The 22,450-nt window shown below is 49.9% G+C and overlaps 1 protein-coding gene across 7 annotated transcripts in view; it reads right to left on the reverse strand.

Annotated features, from left to right (window-relative positions):
- The window catches only part of LOC146182829 (phosphatidylcholine:ceramide cholinephosphotransferase 2-like), a 240,412-nt gene that overhangs the window by 128,908 nt on the left and 89,054 nt on the right, over nt 1-22,450 (reverse strand). Inside the window, exon 1 of one of the 7 annotated variants that reach the window (XM_084608948.1) lies at nt 9,735-9,841. The exons of 5 other annotated variants lie outside the window; for them this stretch is intronic. The gene's annotated coding sequence lies outside the window, so the exon portion shown is untranslated. Of the gene's footprint in view, nt 1-6,104; nt 6,241-9,734; nt 9,842-22,450 lie in introns of those variants that run through there. One more of the 7 variants, XM_084608945.1, reaches the window with a different exon arrangement.

The following is a 22,450-nucleotide window of genomic DNA, read 5'->3' on the forward strand; positions in this document are numbered from 1 at the left end:
CCGCGCAGCTGAGGCCCCATGCCTTGCACTCAAACAATGCTGACCGCCTCCCTAGCTTCAGAATGTCACAGCCCTAAATAAGGCTAAACGAGGGCCTGACGATATAGGCGAAACAGCGAAGGCGCACCAAAGCTGCAGCGCTGACGGGCACAAGTACACGGTCAGCAGGTCCTTCGTAGTAGAATGAGCGATGTACACAAAAATAAATGCATCGTTACACACAGACCAACCAGCCGCAACATTTCTGAGTCCTAAAGGCTCGAAGTAAACACCTCATGCGGATCAGTTAGAAAACTCCGCCGACGTTTAGTGTGCCGACCACAGCGACAGAAAACCTCATCACAAGGTACCCGCTTCCAACAATGACCATTGCAGTTTATCCAACCTGCCGAATGTTTGGTGTGCACATGCATACAAAAACTAGAACAGGCACTGAAGCGTCAAAAGTATTCAGCTGAGGCATGCGGGCTTGCAGACCGTATACGCTACGGAAACTAGTCTTGCGCCTGAGCGAGGAACGCAATGCAGAGCGCAAATCCACCGATAGCACAAGTTGCAATCGCGTGTAGCCCATCTCGAAAAGCAAAAAATGCAGAAAAACAGCGTGAGAGAGGGGGGAAGCGTTAACTACCCAGCGAGGAAATCGGCGGTCAAAATCTAGACTCGGGCGAGGACTATCAGCACCTATGCTGTCCATGTTGGACAAGCGCGGGCCAGCTGTATGACAGTGACAGATAAGCCCTCTTCCAGTCTACCCCCTGAGCCTCGTCGTCCGACCGCGCATTGCGAAAGGCCGTGTCAGCCTTCTCCGCCGGCGCGTGCACAGCGAGTAGAAACCCTGTGCGCTACAGCGAGCCGCTGCAGTAGTGGATCCCGGCGACAGTGCGACAGCACGGGGACCGATGGGGTGATCCGCTTGCTAGCTGCAGACTCTAGCGTCAGTCGTCACGGGTTGCGCACGGAAATAGCAACGGAGAAGCTCTCGGAGAATGAAACAAGTGCGATGGTATCTCCAGCGTTCACGCCTGTTAACAAAAACGAGGTTTACGTTTACAGGGTCAACGTCCCACAGCGACTCGGGCTATGAGAGATGCAGTAGTGTAGTGCCCCGGATAATTTCAACCAACCGGTGTTCTTTACATCGCACAGTACACGGGCGCGTTGCTTTTCGGCTCCATCGAAAAACGGCCGCCATAGCCGGGATAGATTCCGAGTCCTTGGGATCAGCAGTCGAGCGCCGTAACCACTCAGCAACCGCGGTGGGGCCAACCAGAGCGAGGAAAATTTTCGCAAGATACCCAGCGCACTTAGCAACTTCGTGGTTCAGGCGTTCGCCGTGAACTGCCGCTGCAGGCTTGAAGTGTATCGCATCATTTGAAAGTGAGTGTTCACCACAGAACCACCAAGCGCTGCTAAACGCTCTCAAGGACACGCCGCTTTGTATGTACTAGTCACGTAACAACTGGCCCAAAAGTCGATTCTTCCGAGCACTGTCAATGATAGGTTATATATACGCAACCTTAATACCTAAGAAAATGGAGGATTAAACAGCCCTCGTCGTAGCTAAGTGGCAGAGCACCGGACGCGAAATTCGGAAGTCGTGGCTTCGGATCCCACCAGCGGCACATTGGTTTTTTCTTCGGCTTGCCAATCAACTATCTCCACGATTACATTCTTCCTCGCAGTGATAAAAAAAAAAATAAAAGTAACCTTTACCTATGCTTTTCTGCTGTCTGTTGGCTCCTTTCGTATGTGAACTGACTTGAGAGGCAAATGATCGCGTTTCCAGGTACGTCCAATCACGCTGGCCATGCTCAAAATTCTGATTAGATTCTGAGCACTCCACAATGTGATCTCTATCGATGCATGCACATACGATGGATCGCAGAATATCTCTTGTGCCCACTTACTGGTAGGCTGGTATATCACTCCACCCTGCGGCTGCACGAACCCAGGCCACCCGCTCGAGGTGTGACGTCGCACCGCCGGTGTCATGACGGTTCTATTTACGACTGCAGTCGGCGTTCGTTTGCCCCGCTCTACACTTTCGCTGAAGACTTGAGCCAATCCCGAATGGCGAACGGTGCTGTCGAAACAAACAAACGCGGTGTGGAAACACGCATCGGTCCGTTCACGGTCGAAACACCGGCTGCTGCCGTCTTATTTCTTGTTTGCGCTCATCGCGGTCAGTGGTTAGGACTACAGACACCGAAACGCGAATGACGTCCATGCTGCCGACGCACGCTAAAATTAATGCCGAGGAGACCGCCACTGCGGCGTCCCTCGAAGCACGTGTGTCGCATCGGCACCTCCCAATTTATAATGTTTACTCGTTGTTTGCCCACTCGCAGCCTAGAGAGCAACCAGATGCGGCACCTAGATTACACAAATCTTGCTCCGAGTTGTGGCAGGCGAACTGAATAGTAATGCCGGAACGAAACGCACAGCTATCGCCAAGGCCGCGCAAAACCACCTCGCATTAAAAAAGAAAAAGGACACGCTCCCACCTATACGTACGTTGGCAGCAAACGCTCCGTACAAATGAGGCTGAAAGAGAGGCGCACTGCTGTGCCAGCCAGAGGACCATGTGGCGGGCAGAATATGCGAAGCACGTTGCACGCAGGGGCGACGTCCGCATTTTCTCTCTCGCGCAGCGCTCATGAAGCGTATGAAAACATCGTTCCACCGCCGCCAATTGCGCAAAAACATATGTCGGGGATCTCTATAAGGGAGGTTCGCTGAAGGTATCGGCGCTGACGAAACGCTCCGCAGTATATGTCACAGGTATGACCACCAAGGTGTGATCCTCGCAGCTGGGGGCACTGGCAGCCAGATGAGGACGTTGAATTCACCCCTCCAATTTCGCTGTATACTTTTTTCAACTTTCCAACATAGGTAGCACTGCTGGGGAAGGGCCACATGCGCCTTGGACGACACTAAGCGCATCATCATCATCATTATTATTATTATCTTGCAGCCTACAGAAACAACTAGCACTGCTAAAACAGGGGCCAGTTTGCTTCAGCGCGCTACTGCTAGACTGAAAAAAAGAAAAAAGAAAGGACAGCGAAACAGACAGGCCTAAAAGGAAGCGCCAAATCGCAAACCTTCCTTACCCACGTATACAGCTTGACTTTTGTTCTTCAACAGATTGAGATTGAACTCGTCAAGAGCGAATAGTGCGAGGGTATACACGTGATTCATCGTGGCCGAAACCGCGTACAGCATGCGAAAAAGTTGCATAATAATAGTTTGTACACGCATTTAATGAACTGCTGCCAGTTCGAGCTTCATTCGTACCAGTGTGTTCCCTCGTCCTTTTCGTCGCAGAGTGTTGCGCAGCAACGCGCACGACAAAAATGAGCATTTGAAAGCTCGTTGAGTTGGCTAACACGCATTGCATATTTACAAAATGGCGTCCCTGCACGTGGCACCGTCATCAAAATCGTCTTACCCTTTTACCCGCCATCAAATACACAAACGACTTCTATACTTGACACACAAAAAAATGCGAGCAACACCATTTTGCAAAGGCGTACAGCTGGAAAGCCTAATCAACGACATTTAAGATTCGTAGATTTTACATTTAGTATTTCTAACCTGGTTTCCAATTTCGCAGCATTATACTGCTCCTCGATATAAAAAATAATAATAAAGTTTATTAGTTTACAACAGGTCATTCGTCTAATCGTTAGGTCCTACTACGCACATGATGCCCGTCTCGCTGTATAACTAACTTGCACAGACCACAGACATGTATCTCTCATTGTTTTCTTTTTAAAATACAAATTCTGGCGCGTTAAAAGAAGCCACCCGCACAGCATCGCACTGAATGGAACACTGCCAGCATATATTTCCAGGCATCACTCGCACGCACGATGCGTCATCCATGCAAACGTTCGTCGTGCACAATAGTGACGACACCGGCTCCGCAGGGGCGCCATGAATCAGGCCTGTTGCATACCTCCGCCGGGGAATGCGAAAGAGCGTTGCATTCAATACCTGCCTGATAGCGAATTCAGGTGAGCAAACTCGGGAAGAGCACGGGCGCAGCTCAGCCGCTCCTCTCGCTGGCAGAGGGCGCCTGTATTTACATTGCAGCCGGGCGGCTGAGCCGAAGTACAGGTATACGTACAGGCGCGGCTGGAGATCTTCGTGCAGCCGAACGGCGTAGTTCGCGCTGACTCGCGGGACGCGAGCAAAGGCGGCGCAGTCTTCGATGGCACATCGTCCATCGAGACTGACAACACTCTGACCTTGCTCGTCAGTGTGGAGGCGCAGATGCTTGGGCACATCCACACATTGCTTTTCTCGAGAGCTTACGCGTCAAGCAACCGCCGCGCAGACATCGAAACGAGCGGCAGGGACACAAATTTAGGCTACATGGCCCCGTGTAGCAAGTGTTAGCCAGGGCACGATCTTCTCGCAGCATTCACGGCGGTACAGAAGCTCGTAGCGCCGATATCCTTAAATGCGTACAAAAAAAAAAAAAAAAAAAAAAACAGCAAACATCTGCGAGCCAAGAGCCCTAGCTACTCTTCGCAGTCTGGAGTGTCAAATAATACCCCCCAAATTTCACCGCTAACTATATGCGCGACAGTGCAATAGCTTACCAGACACTAATAAATGCGACCCGCTAACAAGGTGCCCGTGTACTGCGCGATATCACTACATGTCACAGAACCTCCGGAACTGGAAATTATCCGGATCCCACAACTTCCTCTATGGACAGAGTCGCTTCGGAACGTTAAACCTTATAAACCAACCATCTCCCAAAGACACCCTTGCATATGTCGGTTGACGGTTCGACCCCCCGAACGATGGCTGTCGCACGACTAGCAACTCTGTGCAGGATCTCACGCAGATTCGAACGGGAACCTTTGCCCCAGAAACCACGCTCATCGAGTGCGAGGCGGCGACATAACGCTTAGACTCAACGGCCCTGCTTTTTACGCTATCACATAATACGGAGGAGAAGTTTCAATACATTACGCAGCCGTTTGTACTTCCATTTCTTCAACTTTCCTGCTCTAAAACAAGGGTACAGGGATCGAAATGCCTAGGTAGGTACGCTGAATAAAAACAGTCTTGCTCATGGCAGATAAAGAGGTTGAGCTAAGAACACGGGAAGCGCCGATAGCATTTCGTGCTGTGTTCATATCGAAACAAACACCGCAAACCTTGCGTGAGTACACGACTGGTGTCATGATACTCGGGCGCCAACATATCATAGCCCTGGCACACGGACAAGTTTGGTGGTATACTTTCACGATGCGCACTTCCCCTGATCGAATGACATTTCTGTACGTGCTGCCACACAGTGAAAGGAAATGTCAATCGCCAACGGTGGCAATGTGGATTGATTCAGCAGCACTCTGTAATGTTTTAATTTATTCGTAAACACACAAAAAAAAAACGGCATTTTTATCACTGAAATGATTAATCCCAGCGTATTTCAATAGCTCGTTTACGCTTTTGATTACATGCCACTGACTAAACAACAGCATCCGAGGCAAGTAAGGAGTGAATCCATAATAAGGCAAACATGGCGAGCCGCGTAGATGCAACTCTGGCATTACTTCGGGGCCCATGGAAGAATGCAAACGTGTGGCCGCGGCAATGTGTTGTATGCGGGACCTGGCTCGCCTTGCATTGGTGCCACTCGGTCTAAGGATTGAGCGGTAAGCAGGCCTGTCGCACGTAACCGGAGAGAAGCAGGCAAACGCCGATGCCATAGCCGATGCATTGTTTTCACTTGGTGGTTGGTGCAGATACCCATTGAATGACACAAACGAGGTCAAATATTTCCGCACATTGTGATTAATGTTTGCCTGGCCGGAGCAAGTCTAGTGATGTCGCCGAAGTCACAATACCAACATTTTTTTTTCCAAAAGCCCCTCCCTACTCCCGCCCTGCCTCATCAGCAAGCACATGCAATTTGACACCAGCAACGCTCCGCGAGGCGACACAGCCGCCACAATAACACGCATGCTCTTCGCGGCGGCAGACTTTTCTCGCACAAACAGAAACGCCGTCGCGTACGAGCGAGCAAATAGTCTTAACCTCGAGGCCCCATGCATGAACGTGCGACATGCAGTGCTTACCTGTGACAGTGTACCACTTCCGAGGAGGATGCGAGACCAAGCGAGCTGCTGGCAGTGACGGCACACATCCGCGGCCAGCTCAAACGCTCCGCACCGCCCTCGCGGCCGCCCCTTATCGCAGCGGGCGCTATGCCGGGACAATGCATCCCTTATCACGCGAGCCCAATGTGGGTACCAAGGGGGTCTGGGCAGACGCGTGTGCCTGAGCCCGCGATAACGGAACAGGAACACACACAACACGCAGAAACCCTCACATTGCTCCGAAGCATGATCAATCGCCTCTCCACCCTCACGGTAGGAAGATAAACGACAGAAAGCGCGCCATGAGACGAGACAGTCGCACTGGATGCCGCCCAGCACGGCGAGACGCGGGAGCTTATGCCCAACGGCGCGCACAACGCTATCGCGTCATGTAAGCAGCTGAAGAGGCGTCGACGAAGCCCTGTTGCTGTGCACGGTGACGATAAGGCGACAACCAGCTCGCCTCGGAGGCGGCCGCTTATGACCAACTCCGCTTAATATCCAGCCGGAACTCCATGCTAGCGGGTTCTCCACAATGATCCCCCCCGTCAGCTGCTAAAGCTGCCATCAGTTGGTCGAGTGCCGACGTTATCAAGGGCCTCGACGGCAGTGACAGCAAACAGAACTTTGATGATCGCTGGCGCCGCGCCTGCTGTGACACGAGCTCACTTCATACACGGAAGGGGGGGAGTGGAAATCCCATTGTTGCGCCAGTTTGCGAATGCGCAGCGATGGTTCGACGCCCCTAACCTGGGCTATTCCTTGAAGGTTCAGGAAGCCGCACATACCTCTACAAAAGTCTGCCACGAAAAAAAAAAAAAAATCCTGTCCAATACGACGCCTGTGTAAACTGACGAAAACAGCCGTGTGATGTTCATTATTTTGGCAACAGTAGAGAATAAAGAAATGTGACGCGGCTTTGCGCCTGTCCCTTTTCACCTCCATTAACCCCGTGTTTAAAGAAGCGTGGTTACGCCACTGGTCGCCGTTCTCGGTTTTCTGTAGGAGTGTGTGCGAACAGCACTTTTGCAAAACTGAATAGAGTACCTCCGAGCGTATAGTAGAGTACGCGGCGGGAAGTTAGGTGGGCAGAAGAGATATAAAAGTTTCAACGAGATGCAGCTGGCTTAATTGGAGGGATATTGCAGAGGGCTTTTGCCTTGGAGTGCGAGTTGTCAGGCTGACGAGTGATGAACCCCGTGAAAGAGCCGAACGGCGCTCTAGTGCATCGCTAACACTCGTGGAGATAGAGAAAGATATGACCGTCAAAAGATGTCCCACAACAACGTGTAGTTAGTGTATTGAATCTGTGACCTTCGTGACATAATACAGATATATGAAAACTGCCGTTTACGTTTACAACTGATGACGGCAGTGAAGAATACGCCGCTGAAATATACAACGAAATATAGAGGCAAAACCACTCAGGATGGACAGTTTTATTGATTTATCAGCAGCACTGACCTATTAAATGAATTTTATCACAATATGAAAACTGCGGTATTCGACGAAATGAGTTAGAACTGAATACATAAGTGCTAATTAATCCATATTTTTCGTGACTAACGGCAAACGGTGCAGTTCAGTAGGGTTATGTTCTTGGTCTGATCATCATCAGCCGGACTACACCCACAGCTGGGTGAACGCCTCTCCCGTACTACTCCAATTAACCCTGTCCGCTAGCTGCATCCACTTGACTTCTGCGAAATTCTTAACTTCATCTGCCCACCTAATTTTCGTCCGCCCCCTTTTCTACGCTTGCCTTCCCTTGGAATACAGTTTATTACCTTAAGCGACCATCGGTTGTCCTCTCTTCGCACTCCATGTCCTGCCCAGCATGGCCATTTCTTTTTTTTATTTCCACTAGAATTGCAATAACTCGAGTTATCTCTCTGACCCACTATGCACGTTTCCCATCTACAATTTTCTGTTTCATAGCTATCTGCGTTGTAATAATAATAATAATAATAATAATAATAATAATAATAATAATAATAATAATAATAATAATAATAATAATAATCGACTAATCGTAACAAGACCTACATAGCACGCCGATTTGGGGACCGGAATCGAAGCTTTCGGTTAATTTCATTTTCTACTTCCCCGCCGCGGTGGTGCAGTGGTTAGGGCGCGGCGGCCGCTTTTCTATGGAGGCGAAAAGCAAGGCGCCCGGGTGCTGTGCGATGTCGGTGCACGGTAAAGAACCCCAGGTGGTCGAAATTTCCGGAGCCCTCCACTACGGCATCTCCCATAGCCTGAGTCGATCTGGGACGTTACAATGCATCGTCTTCATGAGATGGACCCCTTACGCAGCAAAAACAATTAGCAATAGAATTTTCTTTTTTTTTTCTTGAAGTCATAATGAATTTCAAATTAACCCAGTAACCGCCCTAAAAAGGCGCACGTTTCCCCATTTCCAACGCGGCCAACGAAAATTAAGGTTTTAAGGCTGCCAAGATGCGTGACTTCGCAGTGCACAGAACCGGTCCTGGGAAACGCAAGAGGGCCCCAAAGGCGCTCTTGCTCGATCAGCAGGGATGTATACAGTTATACGTAGACAACGGACAACAGTGCATTCTAGTGGCGCACGTAAATCTTCAGCGCAGTGCAATGTCGTTACACTGCCAAATTGCTGGCAAAGCGATGAGCAGAGAAGGAACCCTGGAGCACTTTCTTATCCCCCTCGAGCGGAGAGACAATCGTTCTGGCTGTGCACGCACGAACGTTGGGTGCGCACCCTTCGAGACTGCTTTCGTCGCTCAAAACAGCTGCGAACACAACGCTGCGTATCGCGCAGCAGCAGCAGCTGTTGTGCCGGCTCCTTCGCGCAAGCGGACGCAAAGGCTCTATTCTTTCAAACGAAAACTCAGTCGCGACTCAACAGTTACACTATAAGGTTGCGACGCAGGCGAGTCCCGGCCCGAATACGCCAAAGACCGCGGGCGTCCATCTGCGCCACGGTGCGCTGATGTATATTAGGGTGCCTAGATACCCACGCCGCCATCAAGACGCCCTAGGCTGTGATCATGCACTACTGCCTGCTCTTGTAGCGCAACCGCGCAGCACACAGTGCGCCAGCGAATTATGTGATGTTTATAGTGCTAACAGGGTACTGCGTGAGGCAATGCCCGCTGCTGCACGCACAGTAGCGTGCGGCTGTGGTGCGGTGTTAGAACGCGACTTAGTGAGTCGCTGCAGTAACCTATAGTGGTTACAGTGGTTTGCGTTGCTGTGAATGAACGCGTGGCACCGCTTCCCCGCTTGCTTACACACGGGGCTTAGTAATGTGGCGACTATCTCCGCAGGTTGCGCGCCGATTTCCGCGCAGACGGACATTTGTAACAGCTTGCACAGCTGTTTCTACGACGAAACAGGCACCTCATACCCCCAGCGCGCTCGATCATTTTCAATGTTCCACCACATTTTCGCACACAGAAAAGGAACCACACACAATAACTATCTGGAGAACAGCAATATCGCATACGGTGTGGAACCTCCGCTGCGGCACTATGCGGATAAAAGGGAACAAAGAATCATGGATAGAATAAACCCACCCGCGCTTAGAAGAAAGTGCGTGGACTGGCAGATACTGCCACTAATGCTTACCACGAGCCCACATCTGTAGGACTGCGGTTGTAGTCGAAGCACCCTCTCTTTCCGGCCGACGCGCTGCTTTGCACAACGCACAGTAAGAGCGAGATGTCCAACACACGCGCTCTGCGGAAGGCCAGGAATCGAATGACAGCGCAGAAGGTTTCGTCTTTGCACCAAAGTCGTCGCACTGCGCACTCAAATGTCATCTGATGCCGTACGCACAATGCGCGCGCAAAGCGGCGTTCACTACTCGTATCACGCGAGTGCTACGGAACGATTAGCCGAAAGGGCAAGGAACAAAAAAAAAAAAAAAGTTAAAAGTTCAAGTGGCTAGATTTAGAGCATCGTTTAAACGACTGCCAGTGTCTTATTTGCCCCAACCATTCGCTGCAAAAGTAATAGCGACCACTGAAACCGCCTTGCGTGGCGAGCGCATGGCTCCCTCCCTCTACCGGCTCCGAAAATAGCAAACATCGTAACGGGCTACTGGTTCCCCGATTTAAGCCTGCTCCTTTCGGCTCAGCACGAATAGCAGCATGCACGAATAGCAGCATGCGCGGCTGCAGAAACTGAAAGCGCCCTGTTTGCTCAAGAGCGGACTTGTAGGTCAAGAGCGTTCACCACGCCCCGGTCTTCAAGTTGTTAGTTTTCATAGCCTTCGCCCGGAGCCGACTTTCGCTGAACGCCTGTGGCGGAGAGCGTAGACTCGTTCTGATGCGAGGTCGATTTAGAACTAAATATCAAAACCCAAAACGCCGGGGCGGCCTTTATGCGCGCACGACCGCTGTTTGAGCAAGCTTGCTTACAAAACAACCCTGACCGGCCACACAAGCATTACTCAGAGGGGAAAAAAGAAAGAAGGCTATGGCGAAGGCGACATAACTTTTTGAGCATCGATCGGCGACAAAAACGGGCTGAAAGAAACTTAAAAAACAGACGAGATCGCATGGAGCGGCATAACGTGCGCAGTTTCGCGGTTTAAAGTCTGAACAAAGAAGAACGGTACGGTGCTGTTGGTGGGGTTCCACACAACTGTGCAAATACTAAAGCCCCTGTATCATTCAGCAAATACGGGTGCCTCACAGCCTCATGCCACCCGTTTCTAGACAGCGCCACAGAAATGGCCATACTACTCCTTTGTGCTGACGAATGATTGTGTGACTGCAAAACCGCCGGAACCGACCAGACAACTTCCGCCCCACAGAAATAACCCGCACGCGTCATTTCCGCCTGAGACAGAAACGAACCAGAATGTTAAAATCTCCCTAGCGTACTGTAAAGTGGCGGCTACACTCGTACGATTTTTCTAATTGTCAGTTGCACAAACCAGTGAGCACCAAAGGCTCCGACAATCCTCAGATAGTAGCAGAGTTGCCGACAAATGTTAGAGTGTGGATAAAAAAGAAACAAAAGTACTCAGCCCACAAAGCCGGCTGATATAGCGCGCTATGTAGCGTCGACAGGAGGCTGCGCTTTCTTGTTCCATGGCTTCTATATAAAGCACCTGCCATAAAACTGAGTGTTATGTCGCGTTAGCACTTTCAGGCCTGTTCCTTATTTCAAATCAAAACAAGCATCCTTCACCTTAATAAATTCCAAGTCTACTCCATCTTGGAAGATTCTCCTAAAACCTTGGACAAACATTGCCACTTTCAGTTGTTGATCAGAGTGATCTCGCCTAAAGCATCTGACTGCTGGCCGCCCTGGTTACCTTTGTTGGTTGAGCGGCCGCCCCCCAAAAAGACCAGGACGAATTTTTCTTCAATTACGAAGTCTGAGAAAGCTGCGTATTTCCCCTCTGTGGCAGTACGGCTGCACCCGGGTGGATGCTAATAATTAATACTCCCTTATTACAGCGCATCTTGTGCAGTGAAAATCGTGCGAGGAGAAGCGGGGGAGTACCGCATTGGGCGGCCGCAACGTCTTAAATAATCCACCAAGGCCACCTAAGTGTACTTCGCGTCTCCTATAGGGCATCATGCGCATAGAGACAAGATTAAGCTTCATCGAGATACCAATCATTACTTGCCGCAGGTACGCCTCTGTTCTTTGATCGCGTTCAAAGTGCGAAAACTGCTCGCACATCTTCTGTTCAAAACCATGCAGGACAAGGAACTCGGAACTAACAAATGTCTTCCGTGCCAAAACACGCAGTGCTTAGCCAGAGAGCTGGATGATGGAACTCCTCCGCACAGAACCAAACGCCACCTGCGTCTTTTCTGCAAGGACGTATGGGTGGACACATGTGATTGCGACAACCCGTGCTTCAGGTGAGCAGTAAATAACTACCAACCTTTCAGAGCGCTGCGTGATCAAGTTTCTACGCGCTTATTATGAACAGGGGCAGATGAGCCACGCTGCGACAACAGCATTTAGGCGCCTCGTGCGAGCAACAACAACAAAGTCCCGATATTTGCAGGCGCACATAAGTGGGGTTGAAACGGCGTGGCTTGCTCTGTTTACCCAGTCCCCACCTCCTCGTCCGCGTCTGCACAAACAATTACTCCGACGCCAACGTGCTCCTCGCGTACTCCTCAGTTTCCCAACAACGTCAGCCTCGGCAAACACAGTAGCCAGCCAGTTCAATAAATTTTAGATTGCCATAACTGTATAAAAAATAGGCTTGCAGTAAGCGAGCAGCCTTACAAAAAAAAAAAAAAAGGCTAAAAAGATATCAAAGATATCAGGTATTTGCTCTCTACGCAAGCACCACGGCGAGGTAGTGTTTTTTTCTTTTTGCCTAGCACATTTTTATTTTTTATTTTAAAATAAGCCAAGAATCACTGCCCACCTTAAGGAAAAGGGCGCGACCGAACTTTGAGAGGATACCTGCACCGCGCCGAAAGGGTGGCACACACAGCAGCTTCAACTTAGCAGCTGCAGTACCAGCGGCATTTCTCGCCGCTCATAATGGGCTACAGCATGCAGTGGTCTGCTTACAGTGTTTTAGAGCAACGATGCTCATTTAGGCAGGCTCGCAGATGGTGACAGCCGCGCATTCTGAATCAATCTCGGCCATCGCTTATTGGCTATTTGTTTCTTTACGGAGTTTAACGTCCCAAAGAGATTGCGGCTATGAGAGACGTCGTAATGGAGGACTCCGGAAATTTCGACCACCTGGGGTTCTTTAACGTCCACTGACATCGCACAGCACACGGACTCCGAAGACCTCTGGCTCTGCATAGTTACACACAAACACAACACACACACAAGAGATTACAGCAAGACGTTCACACCGATGATGCGCTCACTACCAACTGGCTGTTATGTGATACGAAGAAGCAGAAGGCATTAAAAAAGACGTAAGGGAATAATAAGAAGAAAACATAAAATTCAAGAAAATTGCAAAGAAAAATAAAACGAATATAATGGCAACTTGCGTCTATCTTCTTGTCATATTGTCCAAACGAATTCTATCCCTTCCTTCCTGCTAACGGAACACTCCCGCATTCCCCATGTTCACCCGAAATCATCTTAAATGCTTCGATAATCTGTCTTTTCAAAGTGCCTTTTGCCCGAGCCAGCACCCTGGTTTCCGTGAACCTTGCTACACAATGTTTACCCCTCGAGTCCGGTTGAGTGTATTCCGTTCGACAACGAGAGCAATGGGTCGCCAGGTTTCCCGGAGCCGACAATGCTGCACATGCATTTCTGTGTTCTCTTAACCTCTGATTGAGGCATCGCCCTGTCTGCCCCACATGGGCCTACCCATCTTGCACACAACACCTTCGCGGCAGTTGACAAAGCGCTCCCTATGCAGCTTGACTCTTTATGAAGCTTTGTAATGCTTTTTTGTCCTTCGAATTACAAATAACAGCCAGTTGGTAGTTGAGAGCATCATCGGTGTGAACGCCTTGCTGTAATCTCTTGTGTGTTGTTTCTAACTATGCAGCGCCAGAGGTTTTTCACAGTCATCTAACTAACTAGCCCGCACGCAAGTACTACTGAGCACACGGACGCCTGGCTTTTCGTCCCCATAGAAAAGCGGCCGCCGAGGCCGGGATTCGAACCCGATCCTTGGGCATAGTACTCGAACGCCCTAACCACTGCCCCCCCCCCCCCCCTCCCTGGGGACTATATCGGCCATTGTATGTGTATTTAGCGTGGCATTTACGGCTGCTTTCTGCGGCAGTATGCAGTCGCGTAAAGGCAGCCCATCAGCATCGTGCTTACGTGTTGCGCGGTGTCAATCTCTCTACGCTGCGTTCTAGATCTCTTAAAATGCTCGCTACAGCTCCCTCTAATCATCAGCACATATGAACCAGTGCCACAATAATTACTACTGTCGAGCACGGGGTTACACACGCAGATCGTGCCAGGCACGACCGATAGCGTGAGTAATGGCTTACGGTCTTCCCACTTTGTACGAGGATGGTATGCCTTGCTACCTTAGCTTCCGTGCAATCACTGACCCCCCCCCCCCCCCCCCCTTCCCACCCTCCCCTCTCTCAAAGAACCGGCACTTTCTGTCAAAGAGGCGAAGGGGTGCCGTAGTCTACGGAAAGCCAAGCCACACGGACATCTACCCTTCAGCAAGTGAGGTTGGTGCATTTAAATGCCTGCTGGAAGCATTGTTCGTTTCCATGAGGCAACGGCGGAGTGCTGAGGCGTCAATCGCTTTAGTATACACTGGATAGACGCCCGCGGGGGAGCTTGCATCGAGCTGGGGTGCTTAGGAATCTCGCCATATATGCCTACCCTTGGCGAGGAATTTTCACGTCGGCTTCGGCCTCAACTTGGCCGCGATTACGAGGGATTTTCGACTGAGTTTGGCCAGAATGGGGGCTGAAAACACAAACGGCAACCCTTTCCCGGTGGCCGGCTGCGCAACGCCGGCCAGCAGCGGCGGCATGGGAAGAGACGAGGCCACATGCAGTGACAAGCGGAAGCAGCGGCCCCGAGGCGGAAGGAAGGCGGCGAGACGGCGAAAAGCGGGTCGACAAAAGGCGTCCGTAGCCGGTGCAGCCTCGGAGCCTCCCGGGAGGAGTGCCACTAGGTCGACGGCCTTCGGTACGCCGCCGACGGCGCTGGCGACTGTACGCCGGGCTCTGGGCCACGCAAATCGATACCGCGCCAGGCGACCGCTTTTGTTCAGCGCGCTAGACGACCGGCCTGGCCTGGCCAGGGTGGCGCAGCAAAACGCTGCGAGGAGGCGCGGTGTCTGGCCAAGGGTGAGAGCTGTCTGAACAGCAGTCGCTCAAAGCTTACTCCGCCTTCGTCCATCGTTATTTATGTCGCCAAGCGCAGAAACGAGCCCAGAGAAGGCATACTGCACCGAAAGATGCCGCTTTAGTTTATTCAAGTGTCTTGATCTTTGTTTTGGAAACCAGCCGCGGTGGGTCAGCGGTTAGGGCTATATGAACCAAAGAACCCGGATCCAATCCCGACCGCGGCGGTCGCGCTTCGATGGAGGAGAAAAGGGAAAGGAGCGCGCGCTGAAGAATGCCAGGTGGCCCAAGTAAACTCGGAGTGCTCCACAGTTTGTTTGTTTTTGCGACTGCGTTAAAGGCCCCTTTCTCCAGAAGTACAGCCAAGGCGTAGCAGCGAAAAATCAGGAGCATGCTTGCCGGCAGCTGCCGCGTACCGATCGGTCATCGGGCTGTGTGACATCCTAGGATCACATGACATGGCTGATTTGGCTACAGCTGCCAATCGGGGTTGCCGCTTTCAGATGTGGAGGTGAGATTGGAATCGCACCCGCAGAAGGGGACCTCCGGAAGCCGAGTCACACAGTCACCTTTAGGCCACGCTGCCGCTTTCGTATGGCTCGGTTCTTTTTTAAGTATGTTTATGTAGCGACACAATGTCAGCGTTGGCGGATGCCAAAAAAAAAAAAAAAGTTCAATGCTGTTCAGTAACAAGATCGCTAGCTGATTTTTCATAATGAACGTCTTAACTACTGCAGTGAAGTGCCTCGGCAATCAGTGGCTTGTAGCCGCTGCTCCAGCCCGCGTAAACTGGAGCAGCAGCGAGCATCCCAGCGCAGGCGAGTCAAAGAAGGTCACTGGGCACTGGCGTTATCGATTCACGTCGCTGGGGCGTGCCACTGAGCACGCGCGTTCTGGCGCGTGACACGCAAGGTTTGTTGTGTCACAGCGCCGAGGGTAAACGCGTTTTTAAACTACAAACAACTGACATGATCATTGCCTGACATGATCATTGCTAACGACTACCTCTAATTCTCACTGAAACCAGGAATGTAGTTGTAATAGTCAAAAGTTAGTTACCAGAAATTAGTTAACTAGTTCACAAGTTACTATCACTGATAATATTTCTCACCTCCACAAAAATGACATTACGGTGCTGCAGAAGCCGTTTTCATACCTCGAAAAGTCTGCTCAAAGAAAAAAAAAAAAACTAATGGCCGGTTCTCTGGAAACATCTGCTATGTCAGGTGGTCTTGTCCTTAATGCTGTAGCTTGCAACTAACTGTATGCTAATGAGCACGTGAGAGTTAACAGAAGGGAAAATTACTGTATTAGTAGTCAAATCAATTGCAAAGTTCGAGCACACGAAGGAGGAGGCGCGGTGAAGAAACACTCCGTCGACTCATACCATTACGGTGGAGCTGAAGTGTCCACGCTTCCCTGCCTTTTTTTTCTCTCTTTTCTTTTTTTTTTTTTTGCGCCGATGCTTCTTGCTGAATCTTTTCGATAAGTCCCACCAAACAATGGGCGTGCGCCCTCGTACGATTATCTCGAACTTCCCTGTTTCATCGTGCCCAGTTATCTACTGCACTTGCACAACCTCTCGCAATGCTAGTGCAACGCACCTCCACTACTGCGCTGCAAAACACTGATATTGTGCGACAACGTTCGACACAGGAATGGCTGACATCCACCCATTTGGGATCGCGAAGAGAGGAGGGAGCAAGATAAACTCAACGTTTCGATGCAAGGTCACGACGACGGAAGGGCACATTCAGACTACCTGCGTGGTGTGAAGGCGATAGCATTTGCACCCCTTTTAAACTCTCCACTAATACACAGTAATCAACCATAATTCATTGAATACATTCAATCTACCGCAATCTACCCCAACAAAACATAATCCACAAGTTACCGTAATCCAACTGAATCCAACGCACCAGAATCCACCATGGACTAACAACAATCTACCTCAATACACACTACTATAACTTTATTTCAACTTAATCCAACGTAATACAATCTTAATCTACCAGAATACCCCAAATCCACGGAATCCAACTCAAGAGACCCTACTGCAACCTAATGCAATACCACTCGAAATCGACCAGAACCCACTGTTACGTTTCGCCACCGACAAGTGTGACAGCTGACGCGGCCACCGCATAGCAACAGGCAGAACAGCGAGCCGCATGTAATAACTGGTGGCAGCGGTGCGATACTCAGGCGCGCGACCCAAACCTAATACCACTCTGTCCACATAATAAAAAACACAATCTAGTGCAATCTTATTCAATACATCGCAATCTATTTTTTCTTTCTCTCTCTCTCTCTCTCTCTCTGCGCGCGCGCGCAGTGTGTGTGTGTGTGTGTGTGTGTGTGTGTGTGTGTGTGTGTGTGTGTGTGTGTGTGTGTGTGTGTGTGTGTGTCAGGTCACGTGGACCAAGAGGTCATTTCGAATTTGGCGTCGGTTCCTGAGCGGTTTCCGGGTGATGACGTCCCAGTCAGTCCCACCTTGCTATTCTGAGGCTTTGTGACCACTTCCGGCACACAGCAACGCCGTGTTTCACCGCTTATTATCCACATAAGGCTTTCGCCTTAAAAAAAGTGTCGAGGCCGAATGTAGTGAGGCAGCTTCTGCGGAGTGAGCCCAAGCATTCAATTCCCACGACTCGCGGGCCCACTATGACACCAAACACAACAAAGAAACAATATTTTTCCCATGCTTTCCTTCGTTTCGAAGTCTGCTGGCTTCCATTGAGCAGCTGTCTCTTGTCTCCTTCCACTTTCGAAACCGTTCTACGTATCCGCCGCTGCTGCCTGCCCAGTCCTCTCAACTACTCTCGATGTAAAGACACAGCAGCGGGACGGGCACAAACACCTAAAATGCAGGGGAAGACAGCCGTTGTCGTAGCGAAGTTCGTCGAGAGAAGCATGTGCCATGCGAATGTCGAAGGTTCGGTTTCCAATGGTTACAGTGATTGTATTCCAATTTGCGAATTATCTCCTAGCTCAGGGCACTTAGTGGCCAACTACTACTCTCCCTCCCTCACAAGAACAAAGAATAACAGCACTCCCTCCTCAATCCCCCATACTCGCGTCAGGGTTAAGTACTATCATAGCCTCTTTCACGTCTATAACTGGAACGGTATCTTGCCTATTCACCACTCTCGAATGAACTGTAACGATAAACAGAAAGAAGCTTTTCAAATGAATGACTGTTCCAACAAGGCTGAGAAACTACGTGAAAGGAAACAAAGTCCCGACGACTATATGCAGATTGTAGATGTACGCAGCCTGAAGAAAAAAGCGAAATATTTAGCCCGTCTATTCGCGCACTTGTGGTCTGCGGTAACAGACTCGACAGCTGCGACGGAAATACATCGTTTTCAACGTCCACTCATTGTAAAGTATTTTCCTTTTCTGCCGCCCTTCTTTCCACACAGCTATTAAGATGCGCAAAAAAGAACAAAGAATCTGCCGGACACTGCTTACCCGCACGCAATTTCAGCATGCCAAAGGTATTTTTAGACTTGTTTCTACGATAGGTGGCAGGGCATGCTAAAAATGCAGTAAAGACACCCGCACTTCGTGGAGTTCGTTATATTTTTTTTTTCATGCAGGCTTCTCTGTCATCCTACCACTTCCTCCCTACATTCCCTCCCCTATATCGGTTTTTTTTCTTTCTGGCCGGGGGGAGCGGCTCCATATTGGCAATACCCGCATATAAAGCAAGCATTTTCTTCTTCCGACGATTCCTCCGCGGCGAACCGGCAAGCGGAGCCTCGCCTTCGGATACTCTGTGGTACACGTATCAAAATGTTTTGACTAGCGCGTACTTTTTCCCACCCGCCCTACGTGGCATACAGCTTATAGAGAGCAGGGAGAAAGAAAAAACAAACAAGAAAACCGAGAACACGCTTACAAAGTTCGCTCTTCAGTGTAGTCAAACATGTGCACTGCAGTGTTCCAGAAACAACACACAGCCACAGCAAAGCATAACAATACCACGAACGCATTCTGGCGTCGTGAGGATCGAGTTTTGATATCGGAAATGGGCCGACGCCTACAGAACATACACGCAAACCTAGCTGGCCGGCTGCCCTGCTTCCCTCCACTCCCGTTTTTTTCTGTGCACGACATTCAATTTCTGCGCGCCCAGTCTCTATCTGTCTTTTTTTTTTTTTTTCGGGGATCGAAAGTTGGGACGGGCATGTACTACGCTAGATCTTATCTCGTCTCGAAAATGCGGCGCGTTCGGCCCCACGGCCGTATGGAACGCGCGCTAACTTCAGCGCTCGACCATAATTCTGGCGAGCTCCGAGTACACTGCGCTCCTTTGCCTACTTGAGATGCGCACACGCACTGCCTGCACCCACCTTCCTGCGTCGCACTGCTTCGAGGCCAGGTGAAGCCAGTTATTAGGGCGGGGGACGGCTGCATTTGTGGCGACTGAACGCACCACGGCGCACAGCTCGAATGTGTAGGAATACTCGAGATAACGCTGTAGCTCTCAAATGGTAGCCTCATCAGGTGCAATACCAATCGAAAAAAAAAAAAAAAAAAAAAGCAGCTACACAAAACTTTCTGTTGTCTGAACAGAATTTCCGTGCGGCTTTTGACACTGAACGTGTCGTAACAACAGAAATTCCTGCAGTAAGAAAAGTGTGGATTCGCTTCGCTCATAATTCAAACCAGCGAACACTCCAAATACGCGCCCGGCATGCGGGAGAACCACACCTGTAATAATAAAAAGAGATTTTTTTTTTGTTGTGTTCTGCTCTTGTGTACATTTGATCATATACCAGCGACAAATTATTGTTTCTTGCAACCAACTCGACTACTTGGCTCTTCACGCTAATTCCAGTTATCAAGCGACACAGGACACAAGCGCCACGTCTGTTAAAAGGATCACTAAAATCTTGCAACTTTCCTTCACGATGACCAACCGGCTTACGGGAAAACAAAATTTGTACTTCAGCAACAAATTAACAATTAAAAGCGACAAATATCAGAGCGATATTAATATCCCTTGCGAACCTTAAGCCCATTCATTTTTCTCAACATTATTATCAATGGGTTTCCACACGATCGCATCCACGTCGATAATTTCAAGTCCCACGTAATCGGCTCAGCAAACTAAAAACGTCTCTTCCAGCATTTAACAAGGTTCACCAAACGAAAAATAATATTGGTCGTGCAAAAGCGTTTCGGTACCCATGTGCTGTATACAAACTCAAGCAAGTTACTATGACCGCCTTCTCGACTTAGCATGGCTCGGCGACGCTCGTCTGCGGCAGACACTTCGCGTGAGGCCTGCAATGGCGGCTGCACGTTCACTATCATGCGGTACGATTCCCTTGTGCGTGCTTTCGCCGCACAAAATCGAGTACGGGACGCGCACGTGATGAAAATCTGGCGAGCGTGCCTCAGCCCGTACTTGAATTGGCAGCGGGAAGCCGCGATGGTCTTGACGGCTGCCGCTAGGCGACTTTCGGTGGCGAACCTACATGCGGTGCGTGGAACTTGTTCGCAAGCCCTAAAAAAAAAGAAAAAGAAAAAGGAAAAAAAAAAAAAACACCACGCGACAGCTTCTGGCGCATATTTCTCGCCCAGTGTTGACCCCCGAGACCCGCCTCGGGACGCCGAAGCAATACCGTTGTCATCTGTAATAATTTATATTAAACAAGCTATCTTTAAGGTCTGACTAAAAAGAAAAGGAAAGAAAAGGAAAGGAAGGTTACTTTACGTTAGTGGTACTTTGCTGCAAACAATTCAGCTAGCTGCTTTCCGAGACGATCTACGGCTTCTGAATTGGCGTTTTGTTCTCAAAGTCAACAATTCGAAAGTTAACTAATAAATGCATTTACTAATTAAAATTGGGAGGGGAGGGGGCACTTAAGCTCCGTCTTTAAGGATCTGCTGCGATGGCGTTTATGGCTCTAGTTTGCCGGTTTTCCTCACCGATCTTCCTTTCAACCACCCTCTCGCGAAGCACGGCCAAATAACGCCGAAAAAAAAAAAAAAGCACACTCGGTACTGAATAGTGCAATGCGAGCCAACAAATACAATGAAAACTGCGCCCAGAGAATATTCCAAAAACGCGAGAAGAGTAGTGGCCAAGCGCAGTCTGCAGAAAAGCGCAACTCAAAACATAGGTAGAAACAAGAGCCACGGGTTTGCGAAACGTTTCGAACTGGAGCCCAGGCGAACAAGCAATACCAAAAATTAAACCTCTTATTTTATTTTTTTGCAAACGGCAAACATCGACGCACTGCTCGCATACAGGAGGCTACCGGAGGAGGAAAAAAAAAAAAACACAACTAAGAACGGCCGCGCCGTTTCCTCCAATATCTGAGCTCCTTCTCCGTGGCCTATTCAAAACCTGATGCAACGCCTCCCCCCCCCCCTTTTTCTTTCCCCCTATCTTTTTCGGTACCAAATTTCTCGCAGGCAACCTCCCGAACTGAAACAAGACTCACGCAAGGACGACGTAGCGAAGCCCGTTTCCGATATTACACCGCTCTCGAGCGTTGGTTTACATTCGCATCTATTTTTACGGCATCCTGCATGGCGTACGAAGGCTTTTCTTTGTTTTCCGTCTCGCGAACGGTCGTACGCTTTTGTTCTGCTCAGAGACAAAGCCTTTCGCAGGGGCTACACTCACGCGTCGTCGCCAGAATAAATGTAACCGAAAGCTTTGTCTCGCGCTTTTCGTTATACCGATGCCCTTGCAGGAAAGCGGCCAACGTTTCGCAGTGGATTCCCGTTAATTCGTTTAACCCGAACACCCGCTTTATTCGAACTGACGCGGGATCAAATCCCAGATGGGGCGGCTGCTTTCCGATGGATACGAAAAGCATGGGGCCCGTGTGCTGTGCGATGTCGGTGCACGTTAAAGAACCCCAGGTGGTCGAAATTTCCGGAGTCCTCCAGTACGACGTCTCTCATAGCCTCAGTCGCTTTCGGAGGTTAAACCTCACAATACCCAACTAAACCTATACACGAACTGACGCATCGGTACCGCGTAAAAGCGGCTCCCTCTATTTCGGACAAATTTTGAATTGATGGTATGCACGATAACATCTTGCCGCCCACCGACAACCACGTTAACTCTACACCCAGGACAAAGAGTGGCTCGGACGACAAAGTCCACACCGCTCTGGCATCTATAGGCCGAAAATGTCGATGGTCGTTGTTCCCGCGCACGTGGTCTTTACCGCCACCTGATTCCAACACCGTAAAGTGAGGTCTCCAGCTACTGCGACCTGCGGGGTGCCCTGCTTGTGGCACCTAACGCAAGCTGATCAGCGAAACTTTCTTTTATAGCTGAACAGGGCAGTGAAGAAGACGGCAGATTTTTTGCCGTATCTTTTCCCACAGTTGCCTGCATCGCGACTCGACAGTAACACAGTGCTATAGCATGCCTTTTAAGGTTCATTTCATTATCAACGAAGCAGAGGCATGCGCAAGTGGAAAAAAAAAAAAAAGCAAAACAACACGGGCAACAGATCATGTAATCGCTGTGGCGATCGCATAATCACGACAAATGCGCAACACGCGACCGCTCTAGAAAATCTC

The sequence above is a fragment of the Amblyomma maculatum genome, chromosome 7 (assembly GCF_055883805.1).
Source record: "Amblyomma maculatum isolate TAMU_Amacu chromosome 7, ASM5588380v1, whole genome shotgun sequence".
Taxonomy (NCBI): Eukaryota; Metazoa; Arthropoda; class Arachnida; order Ixodida; family Ixodidae; genus Amblyomma; species Amblyomma maculatum.